Source organism: Cricetulus griseus, chromosome 2, assembly GCF_003668045.3.
Source record: "Cricetulus griseus strain 17A/GY chromosome 2, alternate assembly CriGri-PICRH-1.0, whole genome shotgun sequence".
Classification (NCBI taxonomy): domain Eukaryota; kingdom Metazoa; phylum Chordata; class Mammalia; order Rodentia; family Cricetidae; genus Cricetulus; species Cricetulus griseus.
The window spans coordinates 66,288,898-66,308,364 of NC_048595.1; the positions used below are offsets into that span (position 1 = coordinate 66,288,898).

A 19,467-nucleotide genomic window follows, 5' to 3' on the forward strand; every position below is an offset into this window, starting at 1 on the left:
TAGTCCAAGAGGCCAGGAGTATAAAACACAAAAACTGCCTTCTTAGCCCAATTCAAGTTTTTGATAAAATATGAGCAAGGTTTTAGTGCAAGTGTTTGCCACGTAATATTTGGAAATTACTAAAAACCAAGCAAACAAAACCCATTTCCCAAGTCCCACGCAGGAGCCTGCCCCACACCCTGCCGCCTCCTTCGCGCTGTCCGTCACCCACGCGGGCCGGGAGGCCGGGGCGCCGGTCGTTCCATCCTGGCGGCGGCTGGGCCGCGCCCCTGATTGGCCAGCGCGCCGGGCCGGCGTCACGGCTTCCCGCAGCCCCGCGGCCTCCGGGAGCCTGGTCGGCGCGCAGCGAGGCTAGCCGGCCGCGGGCTCCGGTTCCCCGGCCACGCGTGAACGTGGGCGCCCAGCCCGAGCTGCCGGGGCCGTGACTGAAGCGGAGAGGGGCGCAAGCGCTCTGCCCACTCTGGGAGACCCGCCGGGCCGCCGAGCCGGGTAAGCGGCCCCGCCCGGGCGAGCACTGCCCCCGGGGCTCTGGAAGTTTCCCCGGCTGCGCGCTCCCCGCCGGGCTCTCCCCGCGGCCTGCGCTCGGGCTTGCGCGCCTGTTGCTCTACGCGGGCCTGGGCAGTGCGGGGAGTGCGGGATGATCGGGGCCTGGCAGCGGGAAGGGGGCTGCGGGAGACGCTTTGTGTTGGAGCGGTGCTGAGCGGGGCACGGTGGTGCGCTTTGGGGCTGGCATTCTGGAGGGGCGCGGGGGCTGGGCAGTTCCTTCCCGGGTCACCGGCGGCGGTGAGGAGGAGGGGGCGGCGCTGGCCTCAGCGGACGCAAGGGGTTTGCTCTGCAAGGGGAGGACGCCCTGGGGTTGCAGGCCTGCGAGAGGAGGCTGGGGTTTCCTTCTAGCATCAGATAAGAGGGCGGTGACTTCACCAGCCAGAGGGAAAACCCCTCCGTGTTATTTCAGTGACCTGAGGGGATGTTTGCGAGAACTCAACCCAAGCCACTTCATCCTGTGGTGGAGGACGGTGTCAGCAGCATCATCTTTGTGTGTCCCTAGACCTTTGTTTAGGATACCCTTTCTAAAATGAGTAATCTGGGAACATGGAGGGGATTGGTTCTGGGAGTTTGAGAGGTTTTTAGGTGTATAATTTGTTCAGAGACTATAAAGATGGTGTAATGATCAAATTATCCAATTTAGTATATTATAGTTTTAGAGGCTGATAGAGTCCAGGTAAACAATTGCATTTAAAACCCTAATAAAATTTGATTGTCTTTGATTTGAACTTCTAATACAAAGTTTTGGATAAGTGCACTTGGACTTTGTCCCTTGATAGAGTAAAGTTAATTTGCGATGCCCTGTAACTTGTCTTATCTTTTCTTCCTCATTTGTAAAAAAATAAGCAAAAATTGATGGGACATTTTCTCGACACAGATAATAGCTCATATGCGGGCTATCTTTCATAATGTTCCTTTCTTCCGTAGATTCTACTGTTACTTCTAGGTTTTAATGTTTTTTTTTTTCTTCCTTTACCATGTTCTTTTGCCACAGAAACCCTGGTGGAGGCTTGGGGAGAGAGCTAAGTTTGTTTTTAGGGTGCTCCAAATTCCATTCACATAGATAATCTACTGAGTCCTTAGATATGTCTTTGCCTTTTAATGCTTTTTATATGAGGCACACCATGGGGGAGTAAAGGCTGTATATACCAGGTACTTTTCTGCAGGTTGGAGTTTCCTAGAGAGATGATTTTAAAAATGCAAACTTTCATTGATTCAGTGCTGGTTGGCACTTTCAACATTTGACTAATAAGGTGGGCAAACTGGTTTGCAAATGAAAGCTTGGACTTAATGGTTTGGAGGTATGATTAGGGGATTTAGAGCTGCTGAACAACAGTGAGTTGCTGAGAAGGTAACTGTCCTGAGTTAGAGACAGATTTTTCTGCATATTACATCCCTGTCTGTCATCAGAGATTTGACTGGAGTTGAATTGCAGATTGGCTTCACTTTCTACATTCATAATATGGCCAACATACTCTGAATTTCATCAAATATTTTGAGGCAAAGTTGACATACTGGACTGGATATGCCTCCAAATATGGTGTTTACCCCATCTGCTAGAGAAGGATCTACAGTCAAGAATGAAGAAACAGATGAGTTCTCAGTGAATTCAGGATTTCTAGATGCATGGGGAAAGATATATATATATATATATATATATATATATATATATATATATATATATATATCTCCCACTTTTATGGGTTTGTAAAAATAGACATTTGCCTTTAGGTAGAATTTCATTGGGCATAGTCACATTGTATCAAGCATCAGTTTGCTGATAAGAAAGGTATTTTCTCTTGTAAATTTAAGCATTGTGTACTGAAGAGTATTTACAAAATTGAGAAACCCTATTTAGTATGACAAAACCATTATAATTACATGATTTTAGTGGGACTCCATGGGAGGAAAGGCACCCAGGAGAAATCAATGCTAATTAACTAGTTGCCTTCAATATCAAAGATAGTTAGTAGATAGAAGTTAGATAACAGTAGGTAGCTTAGGAGACTTGTATTGGATTAGGGTTGTAGGGTGTGCTGGAAGGGGGAATGTAAAATAAATACAAGACATTGCTCTGAAAGCTTGATGTCTTTACTGATCACAGGGGAGATAGAAAACTCTTACAGGTGGTCTTGAGATTCAGAAAAAAGTAGCTGATAGGTCTTATGTCTCTGGACATGGTGAAGTGATGTAGTTTGTTGTTGATGCTGCTGTTGATGTAAATTGGTGGTCTTTCATTGAGAAATGGGCACAGTCCTGTAGGAGACATGTCTGGGAAGAAGGTGGGCATCAGGGACTAAAGAGATTGTCAGTTTTTATCTTTCTAGTGCAGAATTGAAGTTTTTGCCAAGGGGAAGCATTTGGATGATGAAGTGAAAGTGCTAGGAAGCATGCAGGTATAGGCTAAGTTTTGTTGTTCCCTGTGCTTTTCATTTCCATCTGGGACCTCAGGGAAGTTATCCAAATGTCCTTATATTTATTTACCAGCAGTTACTTCAAGATAATCCAGTCTCTCCTGTCATGTGCTTCAAAACTCTTCTGGCTTCTACCCATTGCTTGCTTCCAAAGCTACATAGTTTTGGGTGTTCATTAAAAGGCACCCCATTCCCAGTTGGCTGTAGTTTACTCATAAGCTGGAGAACTGTAATGGATGTGGCTGGGACAACAGGAAGTGATATTCTTGGTTCTCAGGGTGCAGCCACCAACAAGTGCGGCATTTGCTTGGTTGGTTCCTATTTCCTCGCCTTATAAGACTTCTCTCTGTATTATTGTCATGGTCTTCCCTCTTTGTATGTGTTGCCCTAATTTCTTCTTAAGAGGATGCCCAGTTTCATTAAATTAAAGTAACCCATTACCACACATATAACCTTACTTAATTCTTTAAAGAAGCTCTTCAAATAGAGTCATGTTATCAGGTACTAAGGATTTGGATTTCAAATGAGTTTTTGGGAAAGAGACACTGTATTCCTTAGCCCATAAGAAAGTTCTTGGAGAAACCCAGCCTGTAAGCTGATTAGAACAAGAAAAATATTCTGGCTCAGGGTGAAGGACAGAGGTCACGAGGAGGCTGCTGGGTAGTCTGAGCATCACTGATGTAATATGATGTTTGGTAAGAAAGGGAAACTGCTATTTGAGGAAAGGCTATTTTATCTCTGGCCCAAGGCCAATTGTTTTCTTAAGTGTTTACTGGGTACTATATGTCTAGGGCAATTTTTTTGATATACCTTTAGTTCTTTTTAGTGTTTTAAAAAGCATAATTTTTTTAAAATTATTTTTTCTAAGCCTTAAAAATAGCAAAACATTCATTAAAGAAGAAAAATATTAATGTAAGCATTATGATTTTTGTGTAGGATTAAAACAACACAATTTGTTTAATTAATTAACTTTGTGTTTCTGGAGACAGGGTCTAATGTACTCTCAGCTGGCCTTTGATTCACCATGTAGCTGAAGTTGGCCTTGAACTCCTGATTCCCTTTCTCCACTTCTGTGGTGCTGAGATTATGGGGGGGGGGCACACTACCACACCTAGCACAATTGCATTGATTTAGAAACTATGTCCCATGTGTGTTTTGTAGCCTAATCTTTGTCATAGTCTTTCCCCCTTTTGAAAGTTTCCCCTTTTCAGAAAAAAAATAGAAGATTAAAAAGGCAGTGTAATCATATGTAATCAAATAACAAAAGCTCTCATTTGGATGTTGAAATTACATTTGATGATTTAGAGACATAGAAAAGCCATTCTTCCAGTTCTGACCATCTGGGTGAAGAAAACCCAACTAAACAAAAGAGAAAATAGAGACTATCATTTGTATGTTTTCTTTCCTTTCTATCTTTTTTGCCTGTGGTAGTTAGACTTGTTGGGTTTAGGGATTTATCTTTATAGTTCTTACTCTTATAAAATTATTTTACCTCCAGGTTTAAGATATTCTAAATAAATGCGTGAAGGAAAAGTAAACAACATTTGTAAGAAAGATGAAAAAAACACACACAATGAAGTCAACACCCCCCACCCCCTACACACACACACCTCATTTTAAGGAAAAAGCCAGTTAGGTTGTTGTAGTTTTGAGTATATAGTGAATAGATCAGTTCTTCTATTGATTACCTTTTAAGGCTATGTTGACTATAAATAATTGTTTCTTTTCACAACTCCTTTTTAAAGAGTAACAGACATGAATGCAAAATGTAGCTTACTTGAGTGTGTGTGTGTGTGTGTGTGTGTGTGTGTGTGTGTGTGTGTGTGTTGCTTAGTAGAGTGTTGCCTGGCCCTCTTTCTCTACTGTGTTCACAGTTTTCTTGGGAGTTTTGAGTATAGTCATCCTGTGCCAGGTTAGAGAAGTATATATAGCATGGGGCGGGGCACTGAGAGATGGCTCAGCTGATGAACTCCCTGCCCTTTAAGCATGAGAATCATGTAAAAGACAAGAGGAGCACCATGCATCCCATCCAGGATATAGGGTGTGGAGAGAGGAGGCTTCTTGAAGATTATTGGCCAACTAGCTTAGGCAAGTCAATGACCTCTTAAGTTCAGTGAAAGGTGGGACTCAAATTTAGAGAGCGTGTTACAGGAAAACACTTGAGGGGCATGCAACTTACCCACATAGGCATGCATACACAGAGACATGAACATGCATCTTACATGTGTAGATACATGTACAGCATTGCAATGCCTCTTAATGTAGCTTGCTGAGTATAGATTGGATCAGGCTAAGTCATTCTGTCTTGTAGTTGATAGGAGACAACAGGATACAGAGATAGATCCTTTGGGGCTGGATATTGCTCCCTAGCAGATCCATTAAAGTCGGTGACTATCTCTTCAATGAAGGGATTTCAGACTTCAAGTTTTCTTAAGGCAGCATGGGCTGTTTAACATATTTGTTAGTCTAAGACATTTCATTATGACCCTTTATATCTTCCTTACCTATCCATGTCCTTTCTTCAGGGACCACCAACTATTTCTCTGTCACTGCAGATGAGCTGGCACACAGAGCTGGACTAAACTGAATGAATTGATTTTACAGGCGGCTCCAGCATTTTCACTTTGTAATTATTTTAGAGTTCAGCCATGTTATTTATAGTTATTGCTTAGTTCTGTTTATTGTTCAGTGCCAGTTCATTGAATGGGTTTACCATTAAATAGATTTTAATGGTTTAGAATTTGTCTGTACTTTCACCTTTCAATTACAGTATATTCATTCTTACTTTTGTGGATGAGTAGAAACTTTACCCTTTTAAGTTCTATAGTTGAGAAGTGTGAATTAAAACAACAAAAGACAGATTGCCTGGTGAAAAAGCCCAACACTTACGTGTATGTGTTTTAATTTACTTGCTTGTAATTTTACTTGCACAAACGTTACACATAAAACTGAACACCTGAAGTGGTTAGACCTGGTGACAAATGGGGGTGGAGAGAGAGAGGGGGGGGGGAAGGGAGGGAGGGAGGGAGAAGTAAAAATTGTTCTTTTTGCATGGAAAGGCTAACATCTTTACTAGTAACAGTAAAGTGTATGCATATTATAATAGTAAATGTATGTTATTTTAACAACAGGCAATTTTTGATTCATTTAGGGTGGCAAGGAATATTTCTGTGTCTCACTATGTAGACCATGCTGGCCTTGGACCCACAGAGATCCACCTGCCTCTGCCTCCTAAGTACTGGGATTAAAGGTGAACGTCACCAATGCCTGCCAATAAGAATAGATGCTTCAGCTGAGAAAGTCCAATATCTGTCCTTCCTTCCTTTATCCAGTACTTGGAACTGAACTTAAGACCCTAGGCATGCTGAACCAGTGCTCCACCACAGAGCCACAGCAGCCCCATGTTTCTCAGCCTTCTTAAGGTTAGGGTTCTTTTGGGTGTTCATAGAATTTCAGTGTCTTCATTAGATGTTACTTGATGTTTCAAGATATGTAATCAATAGTTTAAAAATACTCCTGGGACTTTAAATATAAAAATATCCAAGATAACTTAATCTTTAATAATGTAAGGTTAATAAGTCATAATAAATAAATAACAAGTAATTCAACAAATCCTTCCCTGTGAGGTTCTGAGCATAGCAGATTGCATGATGAAACCTGTGCTTTATTTCCAGACTTCATGCCAAACTCTCTGCATGTTCTCACATATTTTTAGTATTTTTAAAATCATTTTTGTTAGCATTATCTGTCACTTCATATGAAAAACTTATATAACAAGCATATATAAGGCATTAACCAATAAGGAATAATTTGGTATTGGGACTATGCAAATAATAGGTATTCTGTATAGGTTCCAATTAAGACCATTGAGTATAGCAAGAATCAGAGATGAGATGAACGGCAAACCTATTACATTTCAACCTATTCTGTCCAACAGAAAGGAAACATAAATCAAAAATGGTGTGTGTGTGTGTGTGTGTGTGTGTGTGTGTGTGGTGCATGTGCAGATGCAGGTACCTGTGGATTCATGAGGAGGCCAGAAGATAACTTATCCTCTGGAACTGGAGTGACTGGGGCTTGTGAGCCAACCGCTGTGGGTTCTGGGAACAGAAATCTGGTGCTATGCAACAACAACAGTGCTCTTAACCCCAAACTATTTCTTTAGCTCTCAAATATATAAATTTTTAAATTTATAGGAGCCATAATAAAGAAAAATGTAGAAACAAGTGAAATTTATTTAATTACTTATTTATTTTTGAGGCAGGGTTTCTCTGTAGCTTTGGAGGCTGTCCTGGAACTCGCTGTGTAGACCAGGCTGGCCTTGAACGCCCAGAGATCTGCCTGCCTCTGTCTCTTGAGTGCTGGGATTAAAGGTGTGCGCCACCACCACCCACCTGACAGTATTTTTTTAGGTCACTTTCTTCAAAAAGCAATAAAGTATGCAATAAAGTATGAACTGCAGATGGAGCATGTCTTTTTTTTTCATTAAAATGTCTCTGAAGTTATTTCTGTATTTTATACAGAGTATCTAAATTTAGAATTTGCTATATAGATATGTTGGCTCCTAGCTAACATATTGGTCAACATAGCACTTTATAACATGTATCTAAGCCAGTTGTTCTCAACTTGTGGGTTGTGAGCCATTGGGCTGCCATATCATATCTCTTTCATATCAGATATTTATATTGCAACTTGTGAAAGTAGCAAAATTACAGTTATGACGTAGCAATGAAAATAATTTTATGGTTGGGGACCACCACAGTATGGGGAACTATATTAAAGGGTTGCAGCATTAGGAAGATTGAGAACCACTGCTCTATGCTGTGGGGAAGGATTCTGTCAAAAAGAAGTAGCTTCATTGCACCTGGAAAAGGTGTTCTGCTGACTGGACCCATTGAGCCTTTTCTGGGTCATCTTTGCCTTTAGTATTTGGGGAAAGGGTATCAGTGTCAGGCTGGGATCCTCCTGCCTCAGCCTTAGACATGCTTGGAATAGGGAGAGGCCATCTGTCTCCAGCTTGGTCATTTTTACTGTTTTTGTTTGTTTGTTTGTTTCTACTTTCTGACCACTTAGTTGAAAGTATTAGAGAAAATACAACACATCATTTTAAAATTAAGTGTGCTTTTGAGTCTTAGTAAAATACAGTTAGTGAGTATAGTTGAGTAGTACATGAGTTATTTAAAGAGACATGTTTATTGAAAGAATAAAAAAATTTTAAAGACATTTTCAGAGAGAAAATACCACTTGCCCAAGTGAACCAGGAGATTCCTAGAGAATCCAATTTGGTAGCTAAGTAATGTGGTTTATCATGTTAGTGAATCAGTAATTAGTGCATTGAATTGATGCTAGCTTATCTTGACATACCTAGGGTTTGTGTCCAGGGTCATATTACCATATATTTTTAAATAAGTTTTCCCTGTCTGAACTACTGGGAACCAAGCCAGCAAGACATGCATTGCCACCCTTTGCTGACTGGCAGCCCTGGCTACCAAGGGCTGAGCCTGCTGTCGGACTTAGGCAGAACATTTCCACTCTCAGAGGAGTACAGGGATCTCTCCAGCAATTATTGAGTACAGCTCATGAAAAATTGTTCTTGTACTTACTTAATCTTCCTCATGTGTGCTTATATAATTAACAAGATCCAAAAGTAAGTTTGCTTTGGTTTAGTGACTGAGATTATGGAAGATTTTCTCTCTTGGATATGTTTTACTAATATGTGAACTTTATTCCATCTTGGGGTTTATGGGAATAATTTTGATTCTGATAGTAGTGTTAACTTACCCTTTAGATAACTGACATTTTATTTAGGGTACTTGGATTTCCCCCTAATTTTAACTTGACTTTTATTCACTAAGATTGTCCCCCTTTTATTATTTTTTTAAATTAGTGGAGTATCTGAAGTGTTATCAAATGAGTCATGTTTTTGCTTTCTTGGCAATTGAACAGCAAACTGCCTACTATGAACCACATGCTTGCATCTCCTCCGCACCTTTACTTTGAGTTTGAGAAAGGGTCTCTACATTGTTCAGGCTGTCTTTGAACTTACAATCATCATGAGTAGTGGAAATTACTGATCCCTACCACCAGACCTGGCTTAACTGAATGCTAATACTATACCCTGCCAATTGTTTGGCAGTAATAAATGTTTTACAAATGAGGACTGTTCAGCATGCTCAAGCATAAAGAGTCTAACCCAGTTTTACCAGTAGGATAATTCCTAAATGTAGCATTATATTTTCAAATATACATTTTGGGGGGTCATAACCTCAGTTCTCTTCCCCACCTTTAATTAAAAATAGATTCTTTTCTCATACAATCTATCTTAATTACAGTTTCCCCTCCATCTACTTCTCCTAGTTCCTCCTTCCATCTGGATCCACTCCCTTTCTCTCATTAGAACAAAAGCAGAATTCTAAGAGGTAACAACAAGCATAAAAAATATGATAAAATGAAGATCATCACATCAGAGTTGGACAAGACAAACTAACAGAAAGAAAAGAGACCAAGAGAAGGCAAAAACATCATAGACATACTCGGGTGTCCCTTAAAAATACTAAACCGAAGCCTGTTTTATACACAGGCTCTCGCACTCATGTGAGTACACACACACACACACACACACACACACACACACACACACACACACACACACACACACACACACACACACACACACACACACACACACACACACACACACACACACCACACACACACACACACACACACACACACACACACACACACACGAGACCTGGTTCAAACCCATTGCAGGCTATATGCAAACTGTTTCAGTCTCTGTGAGTTCAAGTGAGCTCTGCTCAGCTGGCTCAGAGGCCTTGTTCTCCTGGTGCCCTCCATCCCCTCTGGCTCTCACACTCTTTCCACCTCTTCTTCCATGGGTTTCCCCAGCTTGAGGGGAAGGATTTGATGGACACATCCTCTTTAGAGCTGTGTGTTCCAAGGCCATCTTTGCCTTCTTCATTGGTCTTTATGATGAGCAATAGTTTAGAGACCACTTATTATCTACTTTGATATCCCCATGTTATTTTGCTTCCTTAAAGGTTTTCTTAGAAGGTTTAATTTACATGTATGTTTATTTTGCCTGCATGTATGTATGTGCACCATTTCTGTGTCTTGTTCCTGTGGAGGTCAAGGTGTTGGATCTTCAGAACTGAGTTCCACGTGATTTAAAACACCGGGCTGGGAACTGCATGGTCCTCTCCAAAACCAATCATTGCTCTTCACCATGGAGCTACCTCCCGAGCCCCAGGCTTTCTTCTTGTGTAATTGGCCATTTGCACATGTTTGTGCAGTGTCTCCTCTGATTGGCATTCAGCACATGTTTGGTCAGTGTCTTCTGTGTGCATCATTCAGCACGTTTGTGAAGCTTTGACTGCTGCTGATACATCTACAATTATATTCTATGATTTGATTTTTTCTAGGACCATTTCAAATTGAGTATATCTATAAGGAATGTATTTCCAGTCCTCTAGGAGGCTGTGCCATTTCTCTTACTTGCTGCTATTCTTTCAGCTAACAATCTCACAGTATGTCCAGTGTCTCAGCTTAAAAACTAGATGGTTAGCCTCCTTTGATGTCATTTACCTTTGTACTCTGCCCTCTGCTCCTGGAGTCCATTGAGTCCTTTCGAGTTGCCTTATGAATTTGTCTCTTTTTTATTTTACTCTTGCTGTTACCCTATTCTGGATTCCCAGGAGTTTTTTTTTTTGTTTGTTTGTTTTTGTTTTGTTTTGCTGTTGTGGCACCACTGTTTCTTCTCTTTCTCTGGTGAATTGTTTATTCTATTGCCATTTTTTTCCCCATAAGGGAAGTTTTACAGTCTCCCATTTCAAAGCCTGCTTCCTTATGTCTCTATGTGTTTTACCTTGCCTGCAGGGCAGTCTCCAGCAGGTGATGGAAGTGCTGCTTTCCCAGCTCCTCTCATTACTTCACTGAGAACTACAGCCATACTGCCTTGTGACCTTTTGCATGCTTTCTGGTTTCCTTCCTTAGCAAGTATCCTTCCTTCTCCTGGATTCTTTCTTTCTCTGTCCACACTCAGGGTGAGGGTCCTGTTTCACATCTCCAGATTCTGTTGATTCCCAGTGATGATGTTAGGTGCTTGGCATGTCACACACAATACAGGGTGGGATATCCATTCGGTGGTGGGCAGAGGGGAGGCTTGTGTCCTTATTTTTTGCCATTCTTGTGCCGTCAGTGACAGTGACAAGCAAATGAAGATTTTTTTTTTAAATACAGTTTGGGTATTTGTCTTAAATTTAAAAAGATTGAAGTTAGTTATGAAAATGTGTAAACACTGGTCACTAAGTTGTTCATGAAGATAAGGGAGATAAAAATGTCCAGATGGAAAAGAAGGAGGTTTAAAGTTGGAAACATGAGTATTTAAAAATGTACTGTGATGTGTGAGAATTATCCTCTGAGTGAAACTGTTAGAAATAAAGACTTGCTTGGCCATGCCGAACAGTACCAGTATCTTACATTATTTGAGGCTGAGGATTGTGGTTAGAGTGCTTTTCTACCATGTGCAAGGCCCTGTGTGAGTGTAACTTTTGGCTGTCAACTTGACAAGATGTAGAATCACTCATGAAGCAAGCTTCTCAGCACTCCTGCGAGCCATCTTCCTTGTTAGGTTAATTGCAGTGGGAAGAGTCTTCCTAAAAGTAGATGTCACCATTCCTTGGGTTTGGATCCCACTCTATATAAGAAAGGAAACTGAGCACAAATATCCATTGTTCCTTGCTTGGTTTGGGCATGATGTGGCCATCTGCTTCAAGCTCTGATTTCTTTCACATTTCTGACATGATGGAGTGGACCCTTAAAATGCAAACTGAAAGAAACTTCTTCTTGAGTTGCCTTTTAGGGTATTTTCTCATAACAATAGGAAAAAAAAGTTAGACTCTCTGTGTCATATTGGAATACCAAAAGAAGGGAGAGAGGAGGAAGGGATGGTGAGATGGGATAAAGTAGTCATTTGAAGGAGAGTGGAAGAATGCTGGACTCGGAGCTGTTTTATCAGTTGCTAATTCTCCTTCTGCCTCATATCTAGGAATATTTCAGTGTTTAGTTAATAGTTGAAGTAATATATTTGTTAATTTTGGACTTATTAATATGTGTCAATGTCCACATTTCTATATTAATATGTATGATTTTATTTTTGTGGTTGATTTTTCTAAAGCAACCAATAACACCAACTCATTTTTGAGGTTAATATAATAATAATAATGTCTGATAACTCTATAGTATTTCTAAGCATTCACATATTTTTTTCAGACTAGAGAAGAGTAAAATAGAATTACATTTTTCTCTTTAAGACTTTTGACTTGGCAGAGGAAATTATTTGGTTTCTTCCTAAACATGGGGCACCTTAGTTAGCAACACTTCATTGTGCTTACTCTTGGCTTGTGTATCATGAGGAAGTTTGTAGGGCTTCCTACATCATCTCCCAGCAGCTCAATCTGTCTGTATCTTTCAGCGTCTTTGCTTCATTTATATGATCTTCCTTTCACCTATATTTGCTTTTGGATGTCTTATTATAGGGATCAAAACTTATCCTTCTCCATTGACTTCTCTGGTTAGTAGTACTTTATGTGTCAGTACTTTGACTGAACTGAATTTTGGAATTTGCAGTTCGTCAGGTTAACTCATGGGGGATGAATTTTTTTTGGAACCTTTAGTAGTATAAAAAAGTTTTCATGGATGGGGAGATGACTAGTGGATAAAGTCCTTCTATATAAGAATGAGGACCCGAGTTTGGGTCCCTGGAACCCATGTGAAAAATCCAGGAAGCATTGCAAGTCTTTTGTAGTCTGAGAACTGGGAGGTATAGGCATAGTTGCTTGGCTGACCCAGCTGCTGGTCCATGAACTCTGAGTTCTGGTAAAGACCTTGCATCAATTGAGGGGAAAAAAAGCAGAGATCTGTCAAGGATAACAGCCAGTGTCAAAGTCAGGCCTCCAAATATATGGGTACACATGCACTCTTACACACATGTGAAAACACATATGCACATATCACAATCAGTACACATGCAAGAAAGTTTTCAGTAAATGGAAAAGGTGTCATAAAACCTTGTACTTTACTACATAGGTAAGAATAGGGTAGTTTTCAGATCTAACTCCAGAAGCAAGTAAAGTAACTTTGATTAAATTAAGCACTTATTCTGATAGCTGTTTGTCTTAGTTTCTGTTGCTATGAAGAGACATGACCACAGCAACTCTTATAAATGAAAGCATTTAATTGGAACTGGTTTACAATTCAGGGTTTAGTCTTGTAGTTAGTGTATTTTTTTATTTTACTCTTTACTTTTTGCTCTTTGGAGGGACCACCACCCAGCTCCCAAATAAATACACAGAGGCTTATTCTTTCTTATAAATGCCTGGCCTTAGCTTGGCTTATTTCTAGCCAGCTTCTCTTAAATTATCCAGTCCATGTTTTGCCTCTGGGCTTTTATCTTTCTCTGTTCTATATACTTTTTACTCCATGGCTTGCTGTGCAGGTGGGTGTCTGGCCCATGATGTCCTCCTCTCCTTTTTTTTTTTTAGCCTTGATTTTCTCTTCCCAGATTTGTCCTTCTAGTTATTCTCTCTGCCTGCCAGCTCTGCCTATCCCAGCCTAGCTGTTGGCTTTTCAACTCTTTATTAGACCAATCAGGTATCTTGACAGGCAAAGTAATACCCCTTCACAGAGTTAAACAAATGTAACATATATGAATGCAACACATCTTTGCATCATTAAACAAATGTTCCACAACATAAACAAATATAACACATTTTAAATTAATATTCTACAACCTTATTCCTTTATCATCATAGCAAGAAGCATGGCAGTGTGCAGGCAGACATAGTGCTGGAAGGATGGCTAAGAATTCTACATCTGGATCAGCAGGCAGCAGGAAGAGAACTGGCTTGAGCTTCTGAGACTTCAAAGCCCATCCCATAGTGACATACTTTCTCCAACAAAGCCACACCTACTCCAAAAAGGCCACACCTCCAAATAGTGCCATTTTCTATGGAGCAAGTATTTAAACATATGAGGCTATTGGTGCCATTCCTATTAGAACCATCACACTGTTGGAAATATAAGAATGTAGAGATTAGTGTTCAGACATTAAATAGAATACAAATTTTAATCAAAGTAGTTTTGTATGTCTATTGCTCATAGGCATTTTACAAATGTTAACTATAACTGACTTTTCTAGGTATTTAAAACAGCTCAAAGAGGTCAAAGCTCAACCTAAGATCTTATAATTAAGAAAGTGAGAATGTTTATTCAAGAGGATTATCTAAAAAGCAACCATGAAACTTGGGAAGTACAGCTGCCTCAGCTACTTAATCGGAAAGCATACAACTATTGCCTGTCCAGCATTATTATTATTAGAACCTAGAGGAGAGACTTGGTGCAGGGGAATTCCTTGCCTTTGATCTGTGGATTTCTAGTTTAGATGTATATGCTGGCTCTGTGTATAGGTTGTTTGCATGGGGAAACATTGTTTTCCTGAGGCTCATTCTTATCTGAAAATGGGAGGTTCTGAAAGCATCTGTGGAAAGTACATGTTTTCACCTTATGTAAAAAGGGACATATGACCCATGCTTCACAACTAGTTCTGTTGTATACAGGAAAGACAATGTGCAGAGTGTTTTGTTCTCAGGAAGAGTCATTATTTTAGTCGATTTAATAACAAGTAATATAGATACAGTTTTGTATTTTTGTTCAAGACAGAGTTTCTCTTTGTAGCCTTGACTATCCTGGAACTCACTAGGTAGATCAAGATGGCTTGGAACTAAGAGATCTGCCTTCCTCTACCTCCTGAGTACTGGGACTAAAGGTGTGCATCACCATACCTGGCAAGATAACAACTGTATTAGCAGCTGTTAGTGAACAGCACATTTTATAAGCCCCAAATAGCCAGATTGTTGCTTTCATTTGGAGATTACATCCCAAAATGCATTTCAGATATTTCAGTGGTAAATATGTTGAAGGGAATATTTGACAGTAGATTGTGTCTGAGGAGCATGGTTACTTTTCTCAATCAGGAAAATGATGTGCAATATGGCCATGGCTTTAATCTTTCTTCCTTCCTCTCTTCTCTGTTTCCAAATTGATTTGTAGCCAAATCAATTTTAGATAGTTTTTTGGTTTCATCATACATAGTCTTTATAGTCTTCATATGTGATATTTTATCATCCAGAGGCTCATAATGACAGCTATATTGTCATTATGACAGTAAAATCTCTGGTGCCTTGCTTTAAAATCTGGTCTAAGCAGGCACAGAGAGATTTTACCATTCTGAAATAATTAAAATTGTGAAAGAAAGTGCTGCTGTGTACCATCTGAGCTTGAGGGTTTTGAAGTGCTCCTTGGAAACCATTGTGAAGAATGGCCTTAGAAAGTGAGGGTGTACTTGCTGACATGCCCTCCACTCCTTCACAGTCCCTGCATGGCCTTGCTCTGAGCAGACCTGGAACTCAACCAACAGGGCTCACAAGCCATTAGTCACCATAATCATACTACAGGAGAGAAAACAGTAACATTAACTATTGCTCTAACGTGCTTTTTTTTTTTTTTTTTCCAGACAACTTTGATCAGGAATTTGAGCCTGCCTTTTCTTGAGTTACTTGCAAACTTTCTCTTTACCCCTATCCAGATTCAGCAAAGGGAAATCATGAAAGCCACAAACTAAATTTAGAAGCACTGATTGATGAGGAAGGATAAAAATACCTAATTACGTGCAGTGTTTTATAGCTCAGGGTAATTATGTAGGTGATATGATAGACGACACCCTTGATGATTTCTGTAGAAAATATTCAAAAACTGGAGAAACATTTTGGAAAGATAACTGGCAGTGTTTGAAATCGAGTTACAATGAAGAGCTAGAAGGAAAACCCTAGAAAATGTCCTAGAATATTATAAATTTGAGGTAGTTGGACAGAGAGATCCTTGCCTCCTCCCTCCATTCCCGGTTTCCTAGTTCCGTAGTGTTTTTCAGTGAAGGAAAGTTTGTCTCTATTCACTACTTTTTAGGACTCCACTGAGGAATTCCTCAGTTAGAGCTGACAAAGCCACATATTGTTCTACCTCAGGATTGGCAATTCTATCTCACCAACTGAATTCTGTCTCTGAGTAGGCAGCTCAGGAATGATCGACATCTTCAGTACCAGCCCCTTCTCCTGTAGCATCAAACTATTGTAGACCAACTGCCAGCTATGCTTCAGTGTCCATGGGGATGTGTGAGTCTCTATGCATTTTATAAGCAACAAGGACACAGTGTGCCCATGCTCCCTGGGGAATTGCCTCATTCCAGGCAGGCAAAAGGGCAAACAGCGGGAGCCAGTAGTAACTTCTCTAGAGAATTCATTTCCAGTATAGTAATTACACCTGAGAATTCTGTGCCACAGAGTTTATCCTTCTGTGTATTTGAGGCCACTCACAAAAACACAGTGGTGGGAGTGTGTGTTATGTGGACTCCAGGCTGCATCTGCAATCTTGTATTGACACATTTATCTGCCTGAGCCACCCTTGGAAGAAGCCCTGTGCCTGGTTCTGTCCAACAAATATGTTTGGCATCTGGTATTTTGGCCCTTAACACTGAAAATATGGTAGTGAACAGGGGCAAACTGCCCAACAACCCAAATTCCTTTGATTTTCACTAGGGAGTGAGAGAACAGAAGAGAGTAAATCTTCATGCTTAGAAGCATCACTTTCTGAGTCAGGACGATGATGGCAGTTGACTTGAGAGCAGGGTCCTGTCATACAGGGGTGTGGGTGGAAACCCTATTTTAATGTTTATTTTGAATTCTTTAAAAAAACTTAATGAAGGTGGAGATGAAGGACGTAAATAATACAATGACTAAACAGAATTCTAATATACTTTAAACATGCCCCGCCAGCTTGATAGTTGAAAGTTAGCAACAGCTCTAAACTATAAAACTCAGAATCCACTGACTTGTGTGGATCAACCCAAGTGAGCACATAGTGTGTCATCTATATGTGTTTTGTGTCTTCTTCCAGCTTGAGAATTGAGATCATAGTAGAGTAAAAGCAGGGAATAAACTAATTGAACTAAAAAACATTACAAATTCTAATTTAAATTTATAACTCAGGAAGTAGAAGTTTTTTTTTTTATAAAAACAGTATTTTTATGTTTTGCTGTACCTGTAATTTAGGAAGGAAATACATTTTGAAAGGATGAGAATACCTCATATCCAGGCAACCATCTAAAAAAATGAATGTAGACCAAACACCCATACACTGAAAATAAAAATAAAGGGGAAAAAATAAAAGTAACTTTAAAAAGTTTTGAAAATTAAAGCAAAATTAATGAATATTTGCTAGTTTGAATGCATTTGTTATATAATAATCCATAACTAATAAAATGCTTAAACTTGCTGGGCGATGGTGGCGCATGTTTTTAATCCCAGCACTCGGGAGGCAGAGGCAGGCAGATCTCTGTGAGTTCGAGGCCAGCCTGGTCTCCAGAGCAAATGTCAGGATAGGCTCCAAAGCTACACAGAGAAACCCTATCTCAAAAAACCAAAAAAAAAAAAATGCTTAAACTTTTATTTTCCATGTATTTTTTTCTTCTAGGTGGGAATCTTTATCTCTCTAAAAAGGGGGGAATTCTTAAGAAAAGGAAGGAGGTCAATAATGTTAGGAAATTTCTAGGAAATGGAATGAAATAAAGTTATTTTTATTCATACTTCTTTAAAGCACGTGCATTCTCAGTTAAAGCAATGGTTTCTGTCTGTGAACTTGTTTATGTAATTACGTTAATACAGTTTCCTATGGTATTATATGTCATGGCTTTATTATAGTGCTTTGTCATTTGAATATATATGAAAGATAACAAGTTTCTTTTAATTGAAATAGATTTATGTTTGGGTTCCCCATCGCTTCCCAGAATGAGACTTTTAAATGTTTGTGTTGCATGTACATCCAGAAGCAAGCAACAGGAGGGCCCAGCCTGCTGTGTGTGCTTGGAACCTGGAAAGGTGGTCTTGGATTGCATAAGAGCAGGCTGAGTGGGCCATGGAAAGCCAGCCAGTAAGCTGCATCCCTCTATGGTCTCTGTTTCAGTTCCTACCCTGACTACTTCCCTTCATGATGGACTGTAACCTGCAAAGATGAAATAAACCTACCTACTCTCCAGGTTACTTTTGGTCCTGGTGTTTTCACAGCAAATAGAAAGCAAACTGAAATACTAGAACAGAACAGTTTCACTTGCTAGTTGCATGAGATCTGCGTCATGCAGATAATTTGCTATTTGAAGCACAGGTTCAAATTGTAGACGGTCTGTGCCTGCATACTTCCAGAATAGCTTGTCAGAAAGCAAAACAGCCAGTTAGCACTTGCTCCTCAGTAAAACCAAATATTCAGTTTATTTTTCACTCCTTGCAGAAAACATCTTATCAACCCATTGTTGGGGAATCTTATGGCAATGTCTTCAAAGACTTAGTAAGGATCTGGGAACTGTCTTTATCATACAAAATTACAGAAAGCACAGAGGCCTAAAATTATAAATGATATTTTAGGTTTAGTATTCCTAAACAAACACAAAAATAATAGGGTTGTCAATTAAAAGCTCAGTTAATTTGAATTTTAGATATGCACCTAATTGGAATGTAGCATAAATATTTCTGAAGTATTCCAAGAGACATACACATAAAAAGTATTCATTTTCCTATAATTCAAATTTAAGTAGGCATTGTGTTTATATTTGTTCAACCTGACAGTGCTCAGGTAAGATGCAGTTAAAGAATGTGGTGCTCAGTGGTTTCTCTTCTCCCCTCTGGCTTACTGTGTGTCACTGTGAGCATTTGTGGGAAAACATTGAAATAGCTTTTACAAATACGCACTTTTATGCTTCTTGCAAATATGTCTCTATTAATTTCCACCTATAATACATTTTATATTCTTTTTTATGTAGATAGTAATAACACCATCTTATACATTCTCTTTTAAAAAATTGGTACCTCTACCGTGTAATTTTAGTTTCAGGACGATATGGACAATACAGAGTAGAAGCTGAGTTCAGTAGCACATACTTACCCGTAGGCTGAGGGAAGAGGATTAAGAGCTTGAGGACTACATAATGAGATTTCGGTCAGCCCATACTACTTGGCCAGAACCTCTCTAAACAAATAGGGGCAATATGCTAGAGTGTGGGCTTGGAAGTCAGACAGGGATTTCAAGTACAACTTCCCCCACGTAAGAGCTCTGTGACTTTGCAAAAACATCAATCACATCTTTCTTGTCTGGAAGACAGGAGAACAGTATGTGGGGCACCAAAGGGTACTACTGTGGGCAGCAAGATAGTCAGCATCCTTCCCAATACCAAATCCACTGAGTGGATGTGTCCTGTTCTTCCTAGTGTGTGGCTACTGAAACAGATTTTAGGCTCATTTATAACCGGATGGTTATATGACTACAAGTTGAATACATGGATCGTTGCCACTACTTCTGTGGCTCTCCCTGTGTTGGGGGATTT

General features: G+C 39.8%; 1 protein-coding gene across 7 annotated transcripts in view; it reads left to right on the forward strand.

Annotated features, from left to right (window-relative positions):
• The first annotated feature begins 298 nt into the window (after window positions 1-298).
• Mpdz (multiple PDZ domain crumbs cell polarity complex component) overlaps window positions 299-19,467 on the forward strand; it is a 152,036-nt gene continuing 132,867 nt past the window's right edge. For all 7 annotated transcript variants that reach the window (XM_027400212.2, XM_027400216.2, XM_027400219.2 and 4 more), the window contains exon 1: window positions 299-489. The gene's annotated coding sequence lies outside the window, so the exon portion shown is untranslated. The remainder of the gene's footprint in view (window positions 490-19,467) is intronic.